At 39.8% G+C, this 22,863-nt stretch overlaps 1 non-coding gene across 1 annotated transcript; it reads right to left on the minus strand.

Annotated features, from left to right (window-relative positions):
• Positions 1-639: 639 nt before the first annotated feature.
• TRNAS-GGA (transfer RNA serine (anticodon GGA)) lies at positions 640-711 on the minus strand. The gene has a single exon. It is a non-coding gene; the product is annotated as a tRNA-Ser (tRNA).
• Between the last annotated feature and the right edge of the window lie 22,152 nt (positions 712-22,863).

The raw sequence follows: 22,863 nt of genomic DNA on the forward strand, positions 1-22,863 counted from the left end.
TAAATTCTAATCTCAATTTCATATTTTCTAATTGAAGTCTTCTCTATAAAGAAAACAAAAGAGAGAGAACATTTTTTAAGGTGTTCCCAGGTGGAGCTTGGATAGTAGGGACGTGCAGGTGTTCACATATATTTGCCTAAATTAGAAAAACGTGTTATAGACTCTTGTTTTTGAAGGAAAATGAAGAATGACTATTTTTATGTTTCAGGAAGACAGGACTGGAGTGACTAATCTTGTTTGCTAATGGAAGATCTGCATTATCACACACACTGGGGAACTTACCCGCCAGATTTCAGTGACTAGTGGACCTTTTCTCCATGGTCCATGAATCTCTGCCCTCTTTCTTGGCTCTGGAGGATTATGCCGTGGTTTTCCTCCTACTTCTCATTGCTTTTCTGTCTTTCCGGGTGGCTTGTCCACTTCTGTTCACTTTCTTATTTTATGTTATCCTCAGTTATCACTCTCAGGTTGTTCTTTTTCCAGTATGTCATCAATATTGAGTGAAGTGAGTGAGTGAAGTCGCTCAGTCGTGTCCGACTCTTTACGACCCCATGGACTGTAGCCCACCAGGCTCCTCCCCCATGGGATTCTCCAAGCAAGAGTACTGGAGTGGGCTGCCATTTCCTTCTCCAGGGGATCTTCCCAACTCAGGAATCGAACCTGTATCTCCTGCATTCCAGGCAGACGCTTTAACCTCTGAGCCACCAGGGAAGCCTATACTGTGGTTTCAAAGCTCAATTTTAGATCTCTTGCCCTAATATCTCTCTTGAGCTCTGAGTCTATATTTTCACATACTTGATAGAATTTCCACCTCACACCCACCCAGTCTAACACTGGGCTCATATCTACACTCTGTGCTTTGACATTTTGTGCCAAAGCTGTTATCCCAGGTTCTCAGGGTCCAGAGATCTTTGCTAAGCTTTCAATGGTTTATCTTGACTTGTGCTCAATTACATACAAACTATTTAAATTATAAGAAAATATTATTTTTATTCTTCCTATGTAAGTTTGAGTTCAGAGGTTTTTTGTTGTTAAATTTTTAACAATTCAGTGTCTAAAAATTTTTGTTTGTTATGAGCTTTTATGAAAAACTGCAAAGAACTTTAAAATACACATGTTCTAAATTCCTGAAAAGGTCTTAGAAGTCATTTAGACAAATTATTTGTTATATTACACAAAGAGTATGATGCAGATAGAAGTTATGTGTGTTTCCAGGTCATTTGTGAGGCTATGCCTCTGCTAACTATAATGAGAAAAGTGTGACTGCTGACTAATGACATTTTCTACATTTTTCAAGGTATGTTCACATCCATTTCTTTTTTCATAACTTTTCAGATCTTCAGACCTATGACAGTAACACCTGGGAATTTCATGCTTTATATTTGTAAAAGTTCATGTTCAAAAGTTTGAACTTATTTTTTACTGACTCAAGTATATTGATTCATCCAGGGACCTTGAGTATGTGTCTTTGGGTCTCTTCACACTTTGTTTCCTCTGGATAGAGTTATGGTCTCAGACCCTGTCATGTGGCCAGTCTCAAAAAATTAGCCAAGTCCAATTTTTGCAATAACTAACCCAAGAATAATCATAAGGTAATAAACTTTAGCAGCAACATAAATTATCTTAGTTCAACAATTCACATGATCTTGTTAAGGAAATGTTATTCCCTTTTTAGAACAATTTTATTATATGATGAAAAAGGAACTGAGAACATTTATAACTTCTAGAAGTAAGGGACATATACTTAGATATGGGCATAGTCTTGGTGAGGTGAAGTTTCTGTCAGTAAACTAATAAAATGTGATTCATCTCTCCAGACAAACATCTTTAAATAGAGGAATCAGGGAACTCAGATTATTTCTACCACTGTGAGCAGGAATTCCTTAGAAGAAATGGAGTAGCCATCATAGTCAACAAAAGAGTCTGAAATGCAGTACTTGGATGCAATCTCAAAAACAACAGAATGATCTCTGTTGGTTTCCAAGGCAAACCATTTAATACCACAGTAATCCAAGTCTATGCCCCAACCAGTAACACTGAAGAAGCTGAAGTTGAACGGTTCTATGAAGACCTACAAGACCTTCTAGAACTAACACCCAAAAAAGATGTCCTTTTCATTACAGGGGACTGGAATGCAAAAGTAGGAAATCAAGAAACACCTGGAGTAACAGGCAAATTTGGCCTTGGAGTACAGAATGAAGCAGGGCAAAGGCTATTAGAGTTCTGCCAAGTGAACGTACTGGTCAGAGCAAACACCCTCTTTCAACAACACAAGAGAAGACTCTACACATGGACATCACCAGATGGTCGACACCGAAATCAGATTGATTATATTCTCTGCAGCCAAAGATGGAGAAGCTCTATACAGTCAGCAAAACCAAGACTGGGAGCTGACTGTGGCTCAGATCATGAACTCCTTATTGCCAAATTCCGACTGAAATTGAAGAAAGTGGAGAAAACCACTAGACCATTCAGGTATGACCTAAATCAAATCCATTATGACTGTACAGTGGAAATGAGAAATAGATTTAAGGGACTAGATCTGATAGAGGGCCTGATGAACTATGGATGGAGGTTCATGACATTGTACAGGAGGCAGGGATCAACCATCCCCAAGAAAAATAAACGCAAAAAAGCAAATCGACTGTCTGAGGAGGGCTTAAAAATAGCCGTGAAAAGAAGGGAAGTGAAAAGCAAAGGAGAAAAGGAAATATATACCCATTTGAGTGCAGAGTTCCAAAGAAAAGCAAGGAGAGATAAGAAAGCCTTCCTCAGTGATCAATGCAAAGAAATAGAGGAAACAACAGGATGGGAAAGACTAGAGATTTCTTCAAGAAAATTAGAGATACCAAGGGAAAATTTCATGCACAGATGGGCTCAATAAAGGGCATAAATGGTAGGGACTTAACAGAAGCAGAAGATATTAAGAAGAGGTGGCAAGAATATACAGAAGAACTATGCAAAAAAGATCTTCACGACCCAGATAATCACGATGGTGTGATCACTCACCTAGAGCCAGACATCCTGGAATGTGAAGTCAAGTGGGCCTTAGAAAGCATTACTACAAACAAAGCTAGTGAAGGTGATGGAATTCCAGTTGAGCTATTTCAAATCCTGAAAGATGATGCTGTGAAAGTGCTGTACTCAATATGCCAGCAAATTTGGAAAACTCAGCAATGGCCACAGGACTGGAAAAGGTCAGTTTTCATTCCAGTCCCAAAGAAAGGCAATGCCAAAGAATGCTCAAACTACCACACAATTGCACTCATCTCACATGCTAGTAAAGTCATGCTCAAAATTCTCCAAGCCAGGCTTCAGCAATACATGAACCATGAACTTCCAGATGTTCAAGCTGGTTTTCGAAAAGGCAGAGGAACCAGAGATCAAATTGCCAACATCCGCTGGATCATGGAAAAAGCAAGAGAGTTCCAGAAAAACATCTATTTCTGCTTTCTTGACTATGTCAAAGCCTTTGACTGTGTGGATCACAATAAACTGTGGAAAATTCTGAAAGAGATGGGAACACCAGACCACCAGACCTACCTCTTGAGAAGCCTATATGCAGGTCAGGAAGCAACAGTTAGAACTGGACATGGAACAACAGACTGGTTCCAAATAGGAAAAGGAGTACGTCAAGGCTGTATATTGTCACCCTGCTTATTTAACTTTATGCAGAGTACATCATGAGAAACGCTGGACTGGAGGAAACACAAGCTGGAATCAAGATTGCCAGGAGAAATATCAATAACCTCAGATATGCAGATGACACCACCCTTATGGCAGAAAGTGAAGAGGAGCTGAAAAGCCTCTTGATGAAAGTGAAAGAGGAGAGTGCAAAAGTTGGCTTAAAGCTCAACGTTCAGAAAACGAAGATCATGGCATCCGGTCCCATCACTTCATGGGAAATAGATGGGGAAACAGTGGAAACAGTGTCAGACTTTATTTTTTTGGGCTCCAAAGTCACTGCAGATGGTGATTGCAGCCATGAAATTAAAAGACGCTTACTCCTTGGAAGAAAAGTCATGACCAACCTAGACAGTGTATTAAAAAGCAGAGACACTACTTTGTCAACAAAGGTCCATCTAGTCAAGGCTATGATTTTTCCTGTGGTCATGTATGGATGTGAGAGTTGGACTATAAAGAAGGTTGAGCACTGAATAATTGATGCTTTTGAGCTGTGGTGTTGGAGAAGACTTTTGAGAGTCCCTTGGACTGCAAGGAGATCCAATCAGTCCACCCTAAAGGAGATCAGTCCTGGTTGTTCATTGGAAGGACTGAAGTTGAAGTTGAAACTCCAATACTTTGGCCACCTGATGCGAAAAGCTTACTCATTTGAAAAGACCCTGATGATGGGAAAGACTGAGGGCAGGAGGCGAAGGGGACGACAGAGGATGAGATGGCTGGATGGCATCACCGACTCGATGAACATGGGTTTGATGGACTCCGGGAGTTGGTGATGGACAGGGAGGCCTGGTGTGCTGCGGTTCATGGGGTCGCAAAGAGTCGGACATGACTGAGCGACTGAATTGATCTGATACAGTAATAAGTTCCTAATGGGTTTTGTATCTGTAATTCCTCACAGTCATGTGAAATGAATCTGTGGCGATGATTCACAGCTAATATAATTATGATTTTTCCACTACAAGCAAGGCATAGTTCCTTTAGGACATCTGAAATGCCCTTTCGTATTCCTTTCAGGAAGGAAAAGTAGTTGCTTTATCAAATCCATGTTCACAGGAAATGCATTCTTTTAGTAGATCAAATAACATTTTCTATGGATCAACTTGTCTCTGTCTTCACTTCTTCTAGCAGGAAGGAATTGTAAAGACCACAATGGAGATTTTCACAATAGCCACTATTGATAAAAGATAAATGAAAGAGAATAAACATATAATCATGACTCTTCTACAAATATGAGATGAATACACATCAAACATCTTATTTAACTCATTAATTACTAAAGGGACTAGAAAGGATAGTAAAACTAATCAGAACAAAGGAGACTCTAAAGAGCTACCAAATATATAAGTTCATCTGAAAAGCTGATTGAAATTTGCTTAACAGTAGCAAAACTGGCTTCTTAAATAGTGGGAGATGGAAGTCAGTTGAACTTCTACTGGACAGAATTTATCTGTGTGCCTATAACCAAGAATTACTTGGATTACCATCAGTGTTCTGCAAGTTACAAAACATATTTATGAAACTGCCACAAATTGTTATGTGCCAGAATGCAGGCTAAGCACTTTGTATTTATTATCTTATTTAACCCTGATAACCATCCTATGGAGTAGGTGAGAGGTTAAGGATTGTGACTGCAAGAATACAACTAGGGGGTGGGTGGCAGGGTAAGGATAGACATTGAGGTCTACTTGAAGTCAAAGGCCATACCCTTTGGCACTAAACTGTGTGGCCTCTGTGTCTAGAACTGATGTGGTGAAAACAGGGCTGAGTCTGTGATAAGTGTCTGTGGGTGTGTGTGTGGTATGAGAACAGCAGGATGAGGCTTTCCCTATATCATTGCACAATCAAGAAAAAAAAAAAGAGTACATTATCTGTTTTTGCCCAGCTTAGATTTTTGACCATCCATGCTTCTGTACAATAAAAAAATTGCAGTGACTCTGACAGTCGAATCAATACTTCTATTAACTGCAACATGCAATTTGAAGGTTCAGGAGGTGATTGGATTATGCTTTGTAAAATTATTATCCCCTGTCAGTGGAGTCTGTGCTATTGTGAAGGGACAGAGGAGCTTTGGAAGTGTGTCTTGCCTGCAAAGAGGTCATTGTGCCTTTCACTCAATGGCATTTTGGCCCTTCAACTTGCCCGCAGACTCAAGAGTTCAGAAATAGGTGCTCTCCACTCATAATCAATCCTTCAAACATTTGTATTTTCAGGACAGCTAGGCATTTTTATTTTCCTCACCTTTCAAAACTTCCAATACCTTTAATATGTGACTTTTTTCCTCTGAAGTTTTTTCTCCTAAAATGTCTGCATCTCTAGCTTTGCTTCCAGTTTTGAACTCAGTGTGCTCTTCTGCAGTCATTTCTCTCCCTCTAATTAACCTGACTCTCTTACACACAAATTCCCTATTCTTAGCTTCATTGTATCATCTGCATAAATTATGAAAGTTATTTCAGCTTTATCTCAGACCTCCTTTAACACTTACTCTTTGTTTCTTACCATTATCCCTGATTAGTCTCACATCTCTCTTTTTCCAGCAGTGACCTGGCAAGAACATAATTTTTTTTAATGTTGCTTTCATTTAATTCTTTTCACTAAGGGGCCAATATACTCCGATCACAGTGCCACTCTGAATTCTTTTGATTGTCTCTTTCTAACATCCTACTAATGTGAACTGGAAGTTAAAAAATATCAAATGTGTGGAAAACTAAAATAAATACTATAAAGATTTAGATGTTTGTTTAACTCTTAAAAATGTACTTCATCCAGTTTTGTTAGTCTAAGTTCTAAAAGGTACATTTCTGGTAAGAAATAATTACACAATTGCATAATACAACAAAATAATCATTTTCAAGAATTTAATTTGTATTGTGATTACTCCAATAGGATAGTTTATGGATTTCTTTTTGATTTTAACTTTTCTCTTTGGAAAACATCAGAAGTGGTATAGTATCATTAGCCATCTCTCTGTTTTAGCCATTTTGAACTCACGACCAGTCTTGTTCTATCTATACTCTTAACCATTTCACCTTTCTCCCTGGAGTGTTTTGTACAAATTCTAGACATCCTGTCATGTTACATGAATCCTGAAAAATATAATACACAATCATAACTACAACTAAGTATTTTCTTAAAATCTTGAAATAATAGTCAGTGCTCCAGTTTCTTTATCTCATTTCTTTTATAGTTTGTTCAATCAAATTGAAATAAGTTTCATAAATTATATGTAGTTTCTCTTTCACCACTTTATTTCCCCCAGTTTATTTGAAGAAACCAAATAATTTGTCCTGTAGATTTCCCATAGTCTAGATTTTGTTGGTTGCATTCATGTCGTGTATTTAAACACCTCTTTGGCATTTGTATTTTCTCTACATTACTAACTAGATTTACAGTTTTGACCAATTTCAGTTTTAATTTTTGTGGGAAGACTGCTCCTAAGTGGTATTGGGTCCTGCCTTGGGATATAACACAATGACTGGCTGTCTCTCTTTTTTTGATGTTAGTGGCTATTGGTTGTCTCGGTCTGGATCTATCAATTCACAGTTGTTGCAACAGAATGATTTTTTGTTGTTGTTTGCTTTTCTTCTTCATTTATTAGCTGATGTTTTTGTAAAGAAAAACTTCCCCTTGTCTATGGTTTGAAAACCCAAAGAGGAAAGTTTCCTGTAATAATGCTCAATTTTTCCTTTTAGTTGCCACTTTCTAAATAAAGAGATTTTTCTCTAGAATAGTCTGAAAGTAGTGCATGAGACTTTTTCTTTCTTTTAAAAAGTCATTATGAACTCATCCATTTATATATGTTTAATGTGCATCAATTCATTATAATTAATATTCTTATGGATATTATTAAATTTTCCTATCTTCTACCATGGGAACCTACACCTAAGTCCATGTGATTTGCCCCAAAAGTCTTTCCTTAATTTCACATATAACAATACATTCTGTGTTCATCTTATACATTTCCTTCCCCTGGTCTGCAATCAGTCATGTCTCCAAAAGTCCTAGCTACTTTTAGAGGCAATAGTATTTAAAGACTGCTTGTATTGGGTTTTCATTCATAAAAGCATATGTTCTGTGATATTTATTTCATACCTTTTCATCCTGACTTATCTGTTTTAGCTAAATCAACACCTACACACTCAGAAGGTATACCTAGACATAGAAGCAAATTTCTGTAACCATTAATGTAAGATTTCATCTGAACATCCTTTGTTAGATTTCATCAACATTTAGATTTTTCCTTTATCTCTGTCTCTTATTCTAGATCTTCATACTTACCTCAGAAACTTCTTGAATTCCAGATTCATTTAAACTCTTTCTATTGTATTTAGATTTTGTTTCTTCCTTGGTTCTCAGTAGCCTTGTTGCCTTAACCTGAACCTCACAGAATCCCAATCCAATGAGCTGGAATAAATCCATATAAATTTTGTGAGGAGTTAGTTGGAAAATTGGAGAAGGCAATGGCAACCCACTCCAGTACTCTTGCCTGGAGAATTCCATGGACAGAGGAGCCTGGTGTAGGCTGCAGTCCAGGGGGTTGCTAGAAGTCAGACATGACTGAGCGACTTCACTTTTCACTTTTCACTTTCATGCCTTGGAGAAGGAAATGGCAACCCACTCCATTGTTCTTGCCTGGAGAATCCCAGGGACGGGGAAGCTTGGTAGGCTGCCATTTCTGGGGTCACACAGAGTCGGACACGACTGAAGTGATTTAGCAGCAGCAGCAGCAGCAGCTGGGAAATATCAGAAGAAAATATTTTGGGGAGGGTATTCCTTATGTTCATTAACATCAAGCACAAGGCTTTCTTCTCTACTTTTTTCAGGTTATGCAAGGTAAAGCCTTCTTTTTTGGGGACTATTATTGGATTTTAATATAGCTGGGTTAAGCAAATAGACATTCACTCACAAAGACAATTGTAGAATGGCCAGTAAAATAAAAGGCAGATAGTAGATTCAACGCTCTTACCCCAGTTCAAAATAGGCACTTCAAATATTATTCCTGCAAATCCAGAACCAATAATGCTGTTAACAGTAAGAAGAAGGAACAAAAATTAGTCCTGACTGTGTATGAATGAATGAATGACATATATATATATATATATATATTATATATGTGAAGTTTAAGGGTTAGTTGTACCTTTTACCAATAATGGGATCAGAGAGGCTGAGACAGGTTCAGTGCCTTATACCTAGTAAAGGGAGAATAGGGAAACAAACTCAGCTCTGCCTTTTCACTCTGCCATGCTACTTCACAAGACTGGGAATTGGCTTCTAACTCAAAGCTTTGTAATTAAATTTGATATTGCCTCTGATCATACAATGCTAAGTTGCTTCAGTCGTGTCTGACTCTGTGCGACCCCATAGATGGCAGCCCACCAGGCTCCCCCCGTCCCTGGGATTCTCCAGGCAAGAACACTGGAGTGGGTTGCCATTTCCTTCTCCAATGCATGAAAGTGAAAAGTGAAAGTGAAGTCACTGAGTCGCTTCCAACTCTCAGGGACCCCATGGACTGCAGCCTACCAGGCTTCTCCGTCCATGGGATTTTCCAGGCAAGAGTACTGGAGTTGGGTGCCACAATAACAGCCTATATTTTTTCCTGGATAGACTTTCTTAATTTCTAGTTCTCTCCCTTACTTCCTTTTTCTCAGTCACACTGCTTAGGTTTCACCTCTCCCTGCCAGTTGATCTCTGTCCTGACCTGATCTACTGAATCCTCCACCAACTCCATGATCCCTGTCCATCTGGCAGGAGATGTATGTCATGGCTTACTGAGAGCCTGCATCAGCTCCAGGAACTCAAACTTAAACTCCATCTTGTTAACTCTTTTGGCATGATCTCACAGCTATGGAGTCGCGAAGAGTCAGACATGACTGAGCGACTTCACTTTCACTTTTCACTTGCATGCATTGGAGAAGGAAACAGCAACCCACTCCAATGTTCTTGCCTGGAGAATCCCAGGGACGGCGGAGCCTGGTGGGCTGCTGTCTATGGGGTCGCACAGAGTCGGACACGACTGAAGCGACTCGATAGCAGCAGCAGCAGCAGCAGCAGCAACAGCAACAGCTTTGGTCAAATTGCCAAAAGTTTCTCCTTGACTTTATCAAGAGCCATGTCCTCTTGGAGTGGAGATTTTATTTGTAAAGGTAGAATGGAGCACATTGAGCAGAGCTGCTAATATGGGGGAAATATCTTACATTCTCTGCTTGGAGATTTTTAGTTGGCTTCCACTGCAGTGAGAAGGTAGGGAATTGGCAGATGGAATGAAGAAAATAGAAAACTCAGAATAGACTTCAGTGGGGAAACCATGTTTTATCATTCATTTATCCTTGTCTACTGATCTATATAAATTTATACCTTTATTATTTATTTATATATTTATGGAGGGAATGAAGTCATTTGCAATAAGAACGTAAATAAAATAAGGTTAGTGCAGAAATAATAAAGGCAAGTCCAGAGAAAACATAAAGTACAAAGTCAAGAGAAAAAAGAACATGCATACGAAGTAGTAAGGATTTATAAGGTTGTTGTAAATTATCTTTAAATTTAGCTCTCAGTTTCTTACAAGTAAATTTGGAAAGATATAGTCAGTAACACAATTCTTGTTATAAAAAAAAAAACAGGATGTCTACCACTTACTTAAGGGAAGTCATGCTTCTCCCAGCAATGAATTAGAAAATTTATTTCTCACTTAGTTCTTTATATGGGAATGCTGAGTGATTTGGTGGGTAGTGTTCAAAACATTATTTTAATAAAAAGATAACTCTTTCCTTTAGAACTAAGATATACGCTGACCTCATGAGACTGCAAAGTAAGCAGATGAAGATGATTTAGTGAATGGTTGAACCAATAAAAAAGCTCAAATCTACAGTCACTTCAAGTCTTGTTTGATGTAACATAGACATTAAGATTGTTCAAAGACGGTCATATGTTTTACCTCCTGCAAACAAATATCACTTTTTTTCAATCAAAGGTTCAAGGATGTGGATAATTTAGAATTGCTCTACTGTCCAAAAAGTTCTTGAAATGCTTGTATCTGGCATTATTGGTTGAGGGTACATGTACATTAGAAACCTGATGAGCAAGCTAGCATTGTCTAGGTAAATCTCAGTAATGTAGTTAGATGTACAGCAAATTGTTGTTATATTTTTGGGAGGGTGAGAATGGTCTGGACATGAACATAATAAGCTGTTATCAATGATTAACATTAGTGACAGAGAAGTAGGGAGGAAAGTTTCTAATTTTATTTTATGCTTTTTCCACTGCTTGAGTATTCTCCATTGTTTTATAGATGGTAGGATATTGTTCACTTCTGTTTTCCCCTTTGTTTTTATGTAGTTGAAAGTTTAGTAAATGCTCAAATGAATGAATAAATATATTGAGTAAAATACTGAAGATTTTGACAGTTATCTGGATGACCCTGCTCCCCACTCTCAATAATGGAGATGCTACATAGGCATCTATCTGGTGGGGAGGAAACAAAACTAGGTCATAGCATTTATAAAGCTGTCTCACCCTGGAAAAAGTGACATAAAGGTGCAATAGAAACAATGTAAACTTGAAGGACATTGTCTCTAAAGAAAGTTCCTTTCAGTTTACCACAGTGATTGCATGTTCACTAGGCCCTGGGGGATATAAGAGAGACAATCATATTCCGTGTTAAGATTCCCTGTTGGGCTTTCATGACTCCTACAGAAGAGGACCTCTGTTCACGTCTCTGAGCACACTACTTACAGGCTCTCAAAGCCCTGAGACCTCAAAGGGCTTCCTGCAACCCATGAATCAGTGGCCTCGCACCCTAATCCAAGCTGAAGGCAAACTGCTCCGTGATGCTCTGTCCTGCCACACTGTTCCATCCCCACTCCCCACCCTCAGCCCACCCCGCTGCTCCCTTTGCCCTGCACTGTCTACAGACTCTCTGGAACCTCTGAACATTGCTGTTTACCTCTTATCTTAGTGAAGCGTTTCCCCAACAATATGGCTCCTCCTTTTGACTCCGTCAGGGAGAGACTGCTCGTACTTCTTTGATCAAATTCCCCTTCAGAGAACTAAGGCTCCTTCTAACTCTGAATTTATAGGAAGTAATTTTTCTTCTTTCTTAGAAAAACATAAATTTATAATGATTTTGTTACTTATTGTTTTTAATAAGCTCTACAGTTATCTGTGTATACCTTTCTGTGAAAGATATATTTTGCATTAGTGCAGATAAGGAAACATGTTTTCAAAGTTGCTGCTAGAATTCAGTTCAGTTCAGTTCATTCACTCGGTTGTGTCTGACTCTCTGCGACCCTATGGACTGTAGCCCTCCAGGCTCCTCTGTCCATGGGATTCTCTAGGCAATAATGCTGAAGTGGGTTGTGGTGCTCTCCTCCAGGGGATCTTCCCCATCTAGGGATCAAACCCACATCTCCTGTGGCTCCCACATTGTAGGTGGATTCTTTACCACTGAGCCACTGGGGAAGCCCCCAAAATGTATGTATGTATATATATATATATATATTTCTAATATAAAAATATACAGAACCTTGTATAAGTTCTGAAGTTGAACGTCTTATAAGGAGACAGGCTGTTATGTAGTTTCATGAGTCAGAAATCGTTTTTGAGTCCAAACGAGACTTTCTAGGTTGGGAGGCAGATTTGCTTATCTTCACACTGTTGAATGGGCTTCCCTGGTGGCTCAGCTGGTAAAGAATCCACCTGCAATGCAGGAGACACCAGTTGGATTCCTGGCTCAGGGAAGTCCCCTGGAGAAGGGATGAACTCCAGTATTCTTGGGCTTCCCTAGTGGCTCAGACAATATAGAATCCACCTGCAATACAGGAGAGCTGGGTTTGGTCCCTGGGTTGGGAATATCTCCTGGAGGGGCATGGCAACCCACTCCAGTATTCTTGCCTGGGGAATCACCATGGACAGAGGAACCTGGTGGGCTACAGTCCACGGGGTTGCAAAGAGTCAGACACGACTGAGCGACTAAACACAGCACACACATTGCTGTGCACACCACTACTCCTCACTCAGGTGAAAAACTGCTGCCCTGAGAGTCTCAGGGGTTTGGTCATACTCTCTGGTCCCTGCATCATTGTCATCCATGAACATCCAGATGCGTTTTAAGTGCTAGGCTCAAAGTCATTATCTCCATTCCTTGTCCTGTCACCATTCTGTCCTAGAACATCACTGACACCTACCTCTACCTTATTTTTGTCAGTATTGGGCCCACATTCTATCCACATGTTCCTTTACAGCTCCTTTGGGTATGTTGGGCTCTTCTCATTCTAGAGACTTTTCTTGGCATCTGTGACATCTCCTAGTATTCTCCCCATCTTCTGAATGGTTTGTCTTAATCCTTTTGAAGTTCCTAGTTCTCCACATGTTCCTTAAATGCTGTTCCTCTGTCATTCAGTTCAGTTCAATTGCTCAGTTGTGTCTGACTCTTTGTGACCCCATGGACTGCAGTATGCCAGAGTTCCCTGTTCATCACCATCTCCTGGATCTTACTCAAACTCATGTCCATCGAGTCGGTGATGCCATTCAACCATCTCATTCTCTGTCGTCCCCTTCTCCTCCAGCCTTCAGTCTTTCCCAGCATCTGGGTCTTTTCCAAGGAGTCAGTTATTCACATCAGGTGGCCAAAGTATTTGGGTTTCAGCTTCAGCATCAGTCCTTTCAATGAATATTCAGGACTGATTTCCTTTCGGATGGACTGGTTGGATCTCTTTTCAGTTCAAGAGACTCTCAAGAGTCTTCTCCAACACCACAGTTCAAAGCATCAATTCTTCAGTGCTCAGTTTTGTTTATAGTCCACCTCTCACTTCCATACATGACCACTGGGAAAACCACAGCTTTGACTAGATGGAACTTTGTTGGCAAAGTTCCAACTTTGTTGCTTTTTTGTATGCTGTCTAGCTTGGTCATAGCTTTTCTTCCAAGAAGCAAGTATCTTTTAATTTCATGGCTGTAGTCACCATCTGCAGTGATTTTGGAACCCAAGAAAATAAAGTCTGTCACTGTTTCCATTGTTTCCCCATCTATTTGCCATGAAGTGATGGGACTGGATGCCATGATGTTAGTTTTCTGAATGTTGAGTTTTAAGCCAACTTTTTCACTCTCCTCTTTCACTTTCATCAAGAGGCTCTTCTATTCTTCTTTGCTTTCTGCCATAAGGGTGGTGTCATCTGCATATCTGAGGTTATTGATATTTCTCCTGGCAATCTTGATTCCAGCTTGTGCTTCATCCAGCCCTGCATTTTGCATGATGTACTCTGCATATAAGTTGAATAGGCAGGGTGACAATATATAACCTTGATGTACTCCTTTCCTGATTTGGAACCAGTCTGTTGTTCCATGTCCAGTTCTAACTGTTGCTTCCTGATGTGCATACAGATTTCCCAGGAGGCAGGTCAGGTGGTCTGGTATTCCCAACTCTTGAAGAATTTTCCAGTTTGCTGTAATCCACACAGTCAAAGCCTTAGCATAGTCAATAAAGCAGAAGTAGATGTTTTTCTGGAATTCTCTTGTTTTATCAATGATCCAGTGGATGTTGGGAATTTGATCTCTGGTTCCTCTGTCTTTTCTAAATCCAGCTTGTACATCTGGAAGTTCACAGTTCACATACTGTTGAAGCCTGGCTTGAAGAATTTTTGGCAATACTTTGCTAGCGTGTGAGATGAGTGCAATTGCTCAGGCCATCTCATTCTACCTGTGTTCCTTGAACCACTTCATCCCTCACATGTCTTCAATAAGGCTCTGAATACTGATGAAGACAAGTCTATAGCCTCAGAACATAGTCCTGAAATCTAGGACTGTATCCCTTGATTTGGAGGTTTAGGAGAGGCCTTCAACTCAATATGTCTTCATTGCTTTCCACAGCATCACTGCCCCACTGCCCATTCTATTGATCTGGGGGAGTTTAAGCTTTTGCTCTTTATATTTTTCCTATCTCAGTATTGATATTTGGTTTCTGAAGTCATGACCTTGGAAATTATCTTCACTTTTCCCTTGCCTTTTCATGTCTCACATAAAATTAATCAGGTCCTGTTGATTCTTCCTTCTAAATACCTCTACAGTCTTTTTCAAATATGCTTTATTTTTATGTCTATCTTGCTATTACCCATTTGTAGCTGACTACTATTTCTAAACAAGAGTACTGCAATAGATTTTGGTGCCTCCATGCTCCATCTAAATCTCTCCACCACCAAAGCCATTATAATATAATTATGCCACTATCTTTAAACAGTGTTCATTTTTTCTCAGCCTAGATTCTTAGCTACCTCATTCATTTTCAACTACTGTCATGACCTGGGCATTGTCTACCTGCCTTATTTCCTGCCATGCCTTTCCTTGGCAGCCTCTGAGGCTCAGTCCATATTGTCCTTTCTGCTTGGAAATTTCTTCCATTATTCTCTCCTCCATGTCACTACTAGGTGTGCCGTCAAATGATTGACTTCCACTTACTTTTCACTTGCTTTTTAGACATCATTTCCTCTGGGAAGTCTTTCTTGATAACTTCCTGTCCCCTTAATCAGTCACCTGTCTCTGATTAAATCCTAATCACATCATTTACCCTTCAGTAATTGCCTGTTCATTCATCTTTTATACCCACTTTACAATAAGTGCTTCAGGTTCTTTTCTTATCTCATTCACTATTGCTTTCTTATGGCTTGAAAAAGTATTTGGAATGTGGTAGGAGAAGGCAATGGCAACCCACTCCAGTACTCTTGCCTGGAAAATCCCATGGATGGAGGAGCCTGGTAGGTTGCAGTCCATGGGGTCGCGAAGAGTCGGACATGACTGAGAGACTTCACTTTCACTTTTCACTTTCATACACTGGAGAAGGAAATGGCAACCCATTCCAGTGTTCTTGCCTGGAGAACCCCAGGGATGGAGGAGCCTGGTGGGCTGCCATCTATGGGGTCACACAGAGTCGGACACGACTGAAGTGACTTAGCAGCGGCAGCAGCAGGCACTCAGTAAAAAAGAACAGAATGAATACATTAAAAAATAAATTAATCAATGCTATTACTGGAATCTAGCAATGTATGGAGTCCAGTAATTATGAATTAGAATCTCTTCTCCATTCTTATTAGCTCTGTATTTGAGATATTTATTAATTCTCTTAAGTACAAATTAAATATACATTAATGTTTAGTCACTAAGTTGTGTCTGACTCTGTGACCCCATGGACTGCAGCATGCCGGGCTTCCTTGTCCTTCACTATCTCCCTGAGTTTGCTCAAACCATGTCCATTGAGTTGGTGATGCCATCCAACCATCTTATTCTCTGTTGTCCCCTTCTCCTCTTGCCCTCAATCTTTCCAAGTATCAGGGTCTTTTCCAGTGAGCCAGCTCTTTACATCAGATGGCCAAAGCATCAGTCCTTCTTCTCTAGCACCACTACTCAGAAGCATATATTAATTACACTAAATCATTATATATATATTTCATGGAATGACTCTGCTAATGAGAGAGATAGATTATAAATGAATAAACAAACCCAATGATAGCATCTGAGGAAAATGCTGTGAACAAAATGGGCTGGAATAGAACTATGTGGGGCTCCGAGAAGGCCTTTGTGAGGGGGTGATATTTAAGCTGAGATTGGACAGAGAAGAAGGAGGCAGGCGTGTAAGAACCAGGGAAAGGGCATTCCAGGAGGAAGGCATAGCAGATGAGAGGTCCTCAGAACTTGATGCTTCCCTTCCCTTGTGTGTGAGTTAGGACGGTAATGGCAGCTCTCACCCAGGATGGCTTTAGAGTTTGCATCGCATCAACCATATAAAGCATCTGTTCCACACTCTGGTTAATAGTAAGCACTAAACAAATGTTTCTTAGTAGTAGTATTTAGAATAAACTAGATCAAGTTGGCCTTTTTTTGAAGGGAGACTTTATTCAGACTCTACACACTGACCCAAATTTGGTTATTCTCTGTCAGATCAATTCACATAAATTCCAGCTCTGTCTTATATTGTACATTTCACTTCTATTTTTATTACTGTTTTGTCTCACTATTCTAAAAGCTTCTTCCCAAGTATATGTGTGTGTGCACATGTGTGCACATACACATGCACCTTTATATATTTTTCTTCTGTTTGACACTTGGAAATTCAGTAGACATGGCTTTTCTTGGTGATGACCTTATAAATCATTTGAATCACAGTTGGTATTTCTGAACATTTGAAATGCTCACGGCAAGGAAGCCTTCACATTTCTAAAAGAAAGGCTGGCACAAATACTGAACTTTATTGGAAAAGGAGCTAGATTCTAATGGAAAATATAAATGTTATCTAAGAATAGTCTTGCATTTATATATTAAGAATATTTTTGTACCTAATAGCTACATGTGACTGCATTTCTTTTCTTCATGTAGGTGTCCACTTCCAGGAAAATATGACTGAAATGTTAGAAATGTAAAATTAATTTACACCTTGTATAGTTCATTTGGCTCCTGCAGATTCAGTAATGACTTTATTTGTATGTAACTGTGTCTGTTGCCTATTTTTGACAAGTTTGGACAAAATATCTGCTCTACACAATTTGTGGGTTTGTGATGCTGCTGAGAATAACTACAAGGATAAGAGGTAATAAAAGGATAATGAAAGACTTTCAAATGTTATTGTGAGGGATTATGCATTTATTTGTACTGAGGATGTGTCAATCCTGGACTTTTATTAAAAATGAGAGTATATTTTTAGGTTAATGGCTTCTTTGATAGAAACAAAGTTAAAGAAAATGGCTTATTTTAATTACAGCTCTTAAAAACATAAAGATTGCAGATTTAAGGATGTTTTTGATTGCTCTGAAACTTGATTGCAAAGGGCCATGCTCTTCAACAATAAAAGACTAATCTAAACATGCCATCTGAAAAAATCGACTTGAAAGCTTGCCTTTACTTTGTTATCTATTATTCAGTTGTCCTTTTGTTTCCATCTCACTTCTTTCGAAGGCAAAACTATAGTTTAAACTATCCCATACAGGAGGAACCTAGTTTTTAAACTTGAGTTTTTCCTAATAAAATACTTGTTTGTTATGTGTATGGAATAAAATGAAAGAACACTTTTAGTAGATAATTGGTGAGGCAGATTGCAAAATAAATTTCATCAAGTTTATGGCATGGTGACTCTATATTGAGACTTATTTCTCTGATATGAGAATGACCTCTTTTAATATGTGCATATGTAAGTGTGTGCATACATATAAGCACGTGCCTATATATGTGCATAAATATAAATATATCTGTTAATGTGGCATATCTATATGTATTTAAATCTTGAGAAAACTTAGTGATTATTTATATAATTTCTAAATTATTTTTTAAGGGGCATTGCTATTAGATTTTCAGAGTTATAAGTTGGAAATATCTAAGCAACATGTGTTTCAGGAAGATTCCCTAGAGAAGGAATGGCTACCCACTCCAGTATTCTGTCCTAGAGAATGGCATGGACCGAGAAGCCTGGTGGGGTATGATCCATGGGGCCACAAAGAGTTGGACACAACTGAGTGACTAGTACACACACACACACAGTGGTAAATACTGTGCTAAATTTCAGAGAAGCAAGCTGCAGTTGCCCTGGATTTCCATGGCCTATTACAGAGCCAGATCCCCTTTTCTCTTAGTAGCAGCATGCTCTCTGCACAGCCACCCCCTCTCACTTTTTGGTTCTGGTGAGACAATGGTCATGAAGCCAATGTCCTCAGAGTCCACAGTGACAGGTATTTGACTCAGGGTGATCTTTTCATAGCACTTGGCTTAGTAGTAATTTGTCGATGACAGTGATTTGTTGACTTATAGGAGAATTAATCTGTGGATGCTTGGGAAGAAAGATTTACTGTCCTTTGGGATTGCTCATTTGAGATCTCACAGTCCAGGATGAATCAGTAAACCATAGGAGTTTCTTCTTTAGTACTAGGTTTCTATCTCTTGCAGTCAAAAGTCTGGGTGAATAAAATTGTGTAGGCAGAGGTATAGGAAGTAAAGGCCTAGCTTTTAAGTAATTCCATCTGATTAGATAGACTTATAAAGCAATGAACGTGAAAGTGTTAGTTGCTCAGTCATGTCCGACTCTTTGTGACCCCGTGGATTGTGCCCACCAAGCTTCTGTCCATAGAATTCTCCAGGCAAAAATATGGGAGTGGGTAGCCATTCCCTTCTCCAGGGGATCATGCTGACCCAGGGATCTAACCCAGGTCTCCTACATTATAGGCAGATTCTTTTCTAAAGCACTGTTTGTGGCTTGTTTGCATGTAAGGGAACCAGAGAGAAGAAAGAAACGGCTTACAATGGCTTGTGAAGCCTTCCTGAGAGTAGTGTTTGAGCTGGATATTAAATTATGCATGAATAGTAACCAAGGCAGATGAGAGAGAGGAGCACTTTCTAAAACTAAACAAATAGCATGTAAAAGCCTTTACATGCTTTAAAGAAATCAGAAAATACATAATGTGCTCAGGGTTTGCAATAAATTCTATATTTCTGATGTTCATAAACTGTGAGGAGAAATGGATGATGTCTGGTGGTGGGTCGGGTAGGTTTTGATAGAATTTGACTGGTATGTACTTATGAAAAAAATCTGCCTACTCTCAGATATAATAATAATACTGGAATTTTTAAAATCCAGGGGGGCTTCCCTCATAGCTGAGTCAGTAAAGAATCTGCCTGCAATGCAGAAGACCTGGGTTTGATTCCTGGGTCAGGACGATCCTCTGGTGAAGGAAATGGAGTCCTACTCCAGGATTCTTGCCGGGAGAATGAGGAGAGGAACCTGACAGGCTACAGTCCATGGGATTGCAAGAGTCAGACATGACTTAGTGACTAAACCACATATTTAAAATCCAGATATAGTGAAGATTTTTAAGATAGTTAATACTTGAACGTTAAAATCTCTGCATCACCTGATGTGAAGAGCTGACTCATCAGCAAAGACCCTGATGCTAGGAAAGGTTGAAGGCAGGAGAAGAGGATTACAGAGGATGAGATGGTTGGATGGCATTGCCGGCTCAATGGACGTGAGTTTGAGCAAGCTCCAGGAGTTGGTGAAGGACAGGGAGCTTGGCATGCTGCAGTCCTTGGGGTTGAAAAGAGCCGGACAACTGAGCGACTGAACAACAGCAAAAATCTCTTGCTTCTTACCTTTCCCTGAGTATGTCAGCTAGGTTATCAGACTTTTCACTCGCTGACCTGAGTAATGGGTGAGGCAGGGCATTTTTAAAAGCAGAAAAGACAGATTACAAAGATAATTGGAGCAGAGACTATGTCTTAGTTCAGGCTGCTGGAACAAAATACCAGAGGTAGGTGGCTTATAAACAATGGGAATCTATTTCTCACAGTCCTGGAGGCTGAAGTTCAAGATCAAAGCACCAGCAGATTTGGTGTCTGGTGAGAGCCTGCTTCTTGGTTCATGGATGACTATCTTCTGGTTCTGTCTTCACATGGTGGGAGAACTCTGGTCTCTTCAGCTCCTTACAAGATTATTAGTTCAGTTGCTCAGTCGTGTCCGACTCTTTGCAACCCCATGAATCGCAGCACGCTAGGCCTCCCTGTCCATCACCGACTCCCGGAGTTCACTCAGATTCACATCCATCGAGTCAGTGATGCCATCCAGCCATCTCATCCTCTGTCATCCCCTTCTCCTCTTGCTCCCAATCCCTCCCAGCATCAGAGTCTTTTCCAGTGAGTCAGCTCTTCGCATGAGGTGGCCAAAGTATTGGAGTTTCAGCTTTAGCATCATTCCTTCCAAAGAAATCCCAGGGCTGATCTCCTTTGGAATGGACTGGTTGGATCTCCTTGCAGTCCAAGGGACTCTCAAGAGTCTTCTCCAACACCACAGTTCAAAAGTATTAATTCATCGGCGCTCAGCTTTCTTCATAATCCAACTCTCACATACATATATGACTACTAGAAAAACCATAGCCTTGACTAGACGGACCTTAGTCAGCAAAGTAATCTCTGCTTTTGAATATGCTCTCTACGTTGATCATAGCTTTCCTTCCAAGGAGTAAGCATCTTTTAATTTCATGGCTGCAGTCACCATCTGCAGTGATATGGGAGCCCAGAAAAATAAAGTCTGACACTGTTTCCACTGTTTTCCCATCTATTTCCCATGAAGTGATGGGACCAGATGCCATGATCTTCGTTTTCTGAATGCTGAGCTTTAAGCCAACTTTTTCACTCTCTTCTTTCACTTTCATCAAGAGGCTTTTTATAAGATTATAGCATATGAATTTTGAGGGACATAAACATGTAGGTCATAACAGACTACTTCTGTCAAAGTGAAAGAATGGAAAGCAAAAGAGAGATGAAAAAAAAAAAGAAGCAGGGAAAATAGAGTTTTTGAGGGTTTTGAACACATGAGCCTAGAAGCTAGAGACCAGAGATTCTGGGTGGCGATGATGCAAGAGAGAATGGTTAGAGAAAGGTTAGAGAATGAAAAAAAAAAAAAGGAAACTATTTAAAACCACTGCTGTGTGTTTTGAATATAATTTCCCTTTGCTGCCTCTTCCAGACATATTAATAAATTTTTTCAATGATTTTCTTTCATTGTCTTTTTAAAATCAGCTCAATGTACTTTTTTAAAGTTGGAGTATAATTGCTTTATAATGTTGTGTTATTTTCCGCTATACAACAATGTGAATCAGCTATAAGTATATACATATCCCCTCCCCCCTGAGCCCCTCTGTCCCGTTCCACCTCTTAGGTCATCCCAGAGCACCAAGCTGAGTTCTCTGTGTTATACAGCAACTTCTCACTAGTAATCTATTTTAACAGGGTAGTGTATATATTTCAGTGCTGCTCTCTCAGTTCTTCCTACCCTCTCTTCCTTCCACTCCCTGCCATGTCCATGAGTCTGGTCTGTACATCTGCATCTCTATACCTGCCCTGCAAATAGCTTCACTAGTACCGTTTTTGCAGATTCCATATAAATGTGTTGAGTGCTTAGTCACTAAGTCGTGGTCTACTCTTTGTGATCCTATATGGACTGTAGCCCGCCAGGCTTCTCTGCCAGACAACAATACCAGAGTGGATTGTCATTCCCTTCTCTAGGAGATCTTCCCGACCGACTGAGGGGTCAAACCCAAGTCTCCTGCATTGGCAGGGGGATTCTTTACCACTGAATCACCTGTGAAGCCCATGTATGCATTAATATGTGATATTTGTTTTTCTCTTTCTGATTTATATCACTCTGTATGATGGACTTTAAGTTCACCTTCAGTTCAATTCAGTTGAGTTGCTCAGTCGTGTCCGACTCTTTGTGATGCCATGGACTGCATCATGCCAGTCCTCTCTGTCCATCACCAACTCCTGCAGTTTACTCAAACTCATGTCCATTGAGTTGGTGATGGCATCCAACCATCTCATCCTCTGTTGTTCCCTTCTCCTCCTGCCTTCAATGTTTCCCAGCATCAGGGTCTTTTCCAATGAGTCAGTTCTTCACATCAGGTGGCCAAAGAATTGGAATTTCAGCTTCAGCATCAGTCCTTCCAATGAATATTCAGGACTGATTTCCTTTAGGATTGACTGGTTGGATCTCCCTGCAGTCCAAGGGACTCTCAAGAGTCCTCTCCAACACTACAGTTCAAAAGCATCAATTCTTCGGCTCTCAGCTTTCTTTATAGTTCAACTCACATCCATATGTGACTACTGGAAAAACCAGAGCTTTGACTAGATGGACCTTTGTTGGCAAACTAATGTCTCTCCTTTTTAATATGCTGTCTAGGTTGGTCATGACTTTTCTTCCAAGGAACAAGCATCTTAATTTCACGGCTACAATCACCATTTGCAGTGATTTTGGAGCCCCCAAAGAATAAAGTCAGTTACTGTTTCCACTGTTTCCCCATCTATTTGCTATGAAGTGATGGGACTGGATGCCATGATCTTAGTTTTCTAAATGTTGAGCTTTAAGTCAACTTTTTCACTCTCCTCTTTCACTTTCATCAAGAGGCTCTTTAGTTCTTTGCTTTCTTCCATAAGGGTGGTGTCATATACATATCTGAGATTATTGATATTTCTCCTGGCAATCTTGATTCCAGCTTGTGCTTCATCCAGCCCATCGTTTCTCATCATATACTCTGCATGTAAGTTAAATAAGGAGGGTGAAAATATATACAGCCTTGTTGTACTCCTTTCCCAATTTGGAACCAGTCTGTTGTTCCATGTCCAGTTCTAACTGTTGCTTCCTGACCTGCATACAGATTTCTC

Source organism: Capricornis sumatraensis, chromosome 1, assembly GCF_032405125.1.
Source record: "Capricornis sumatraensis isolate serow.1 chromosome 1, serow.2, whole genome shotgun sequence".
Classification (NCBI taxonomy): domain Eukaryota; kingdom Metazoa; phylum Chordata; class Mammalia; order Artiodactyla; family Bovidae; genus Capricornis; species Capricornis sumatraensis.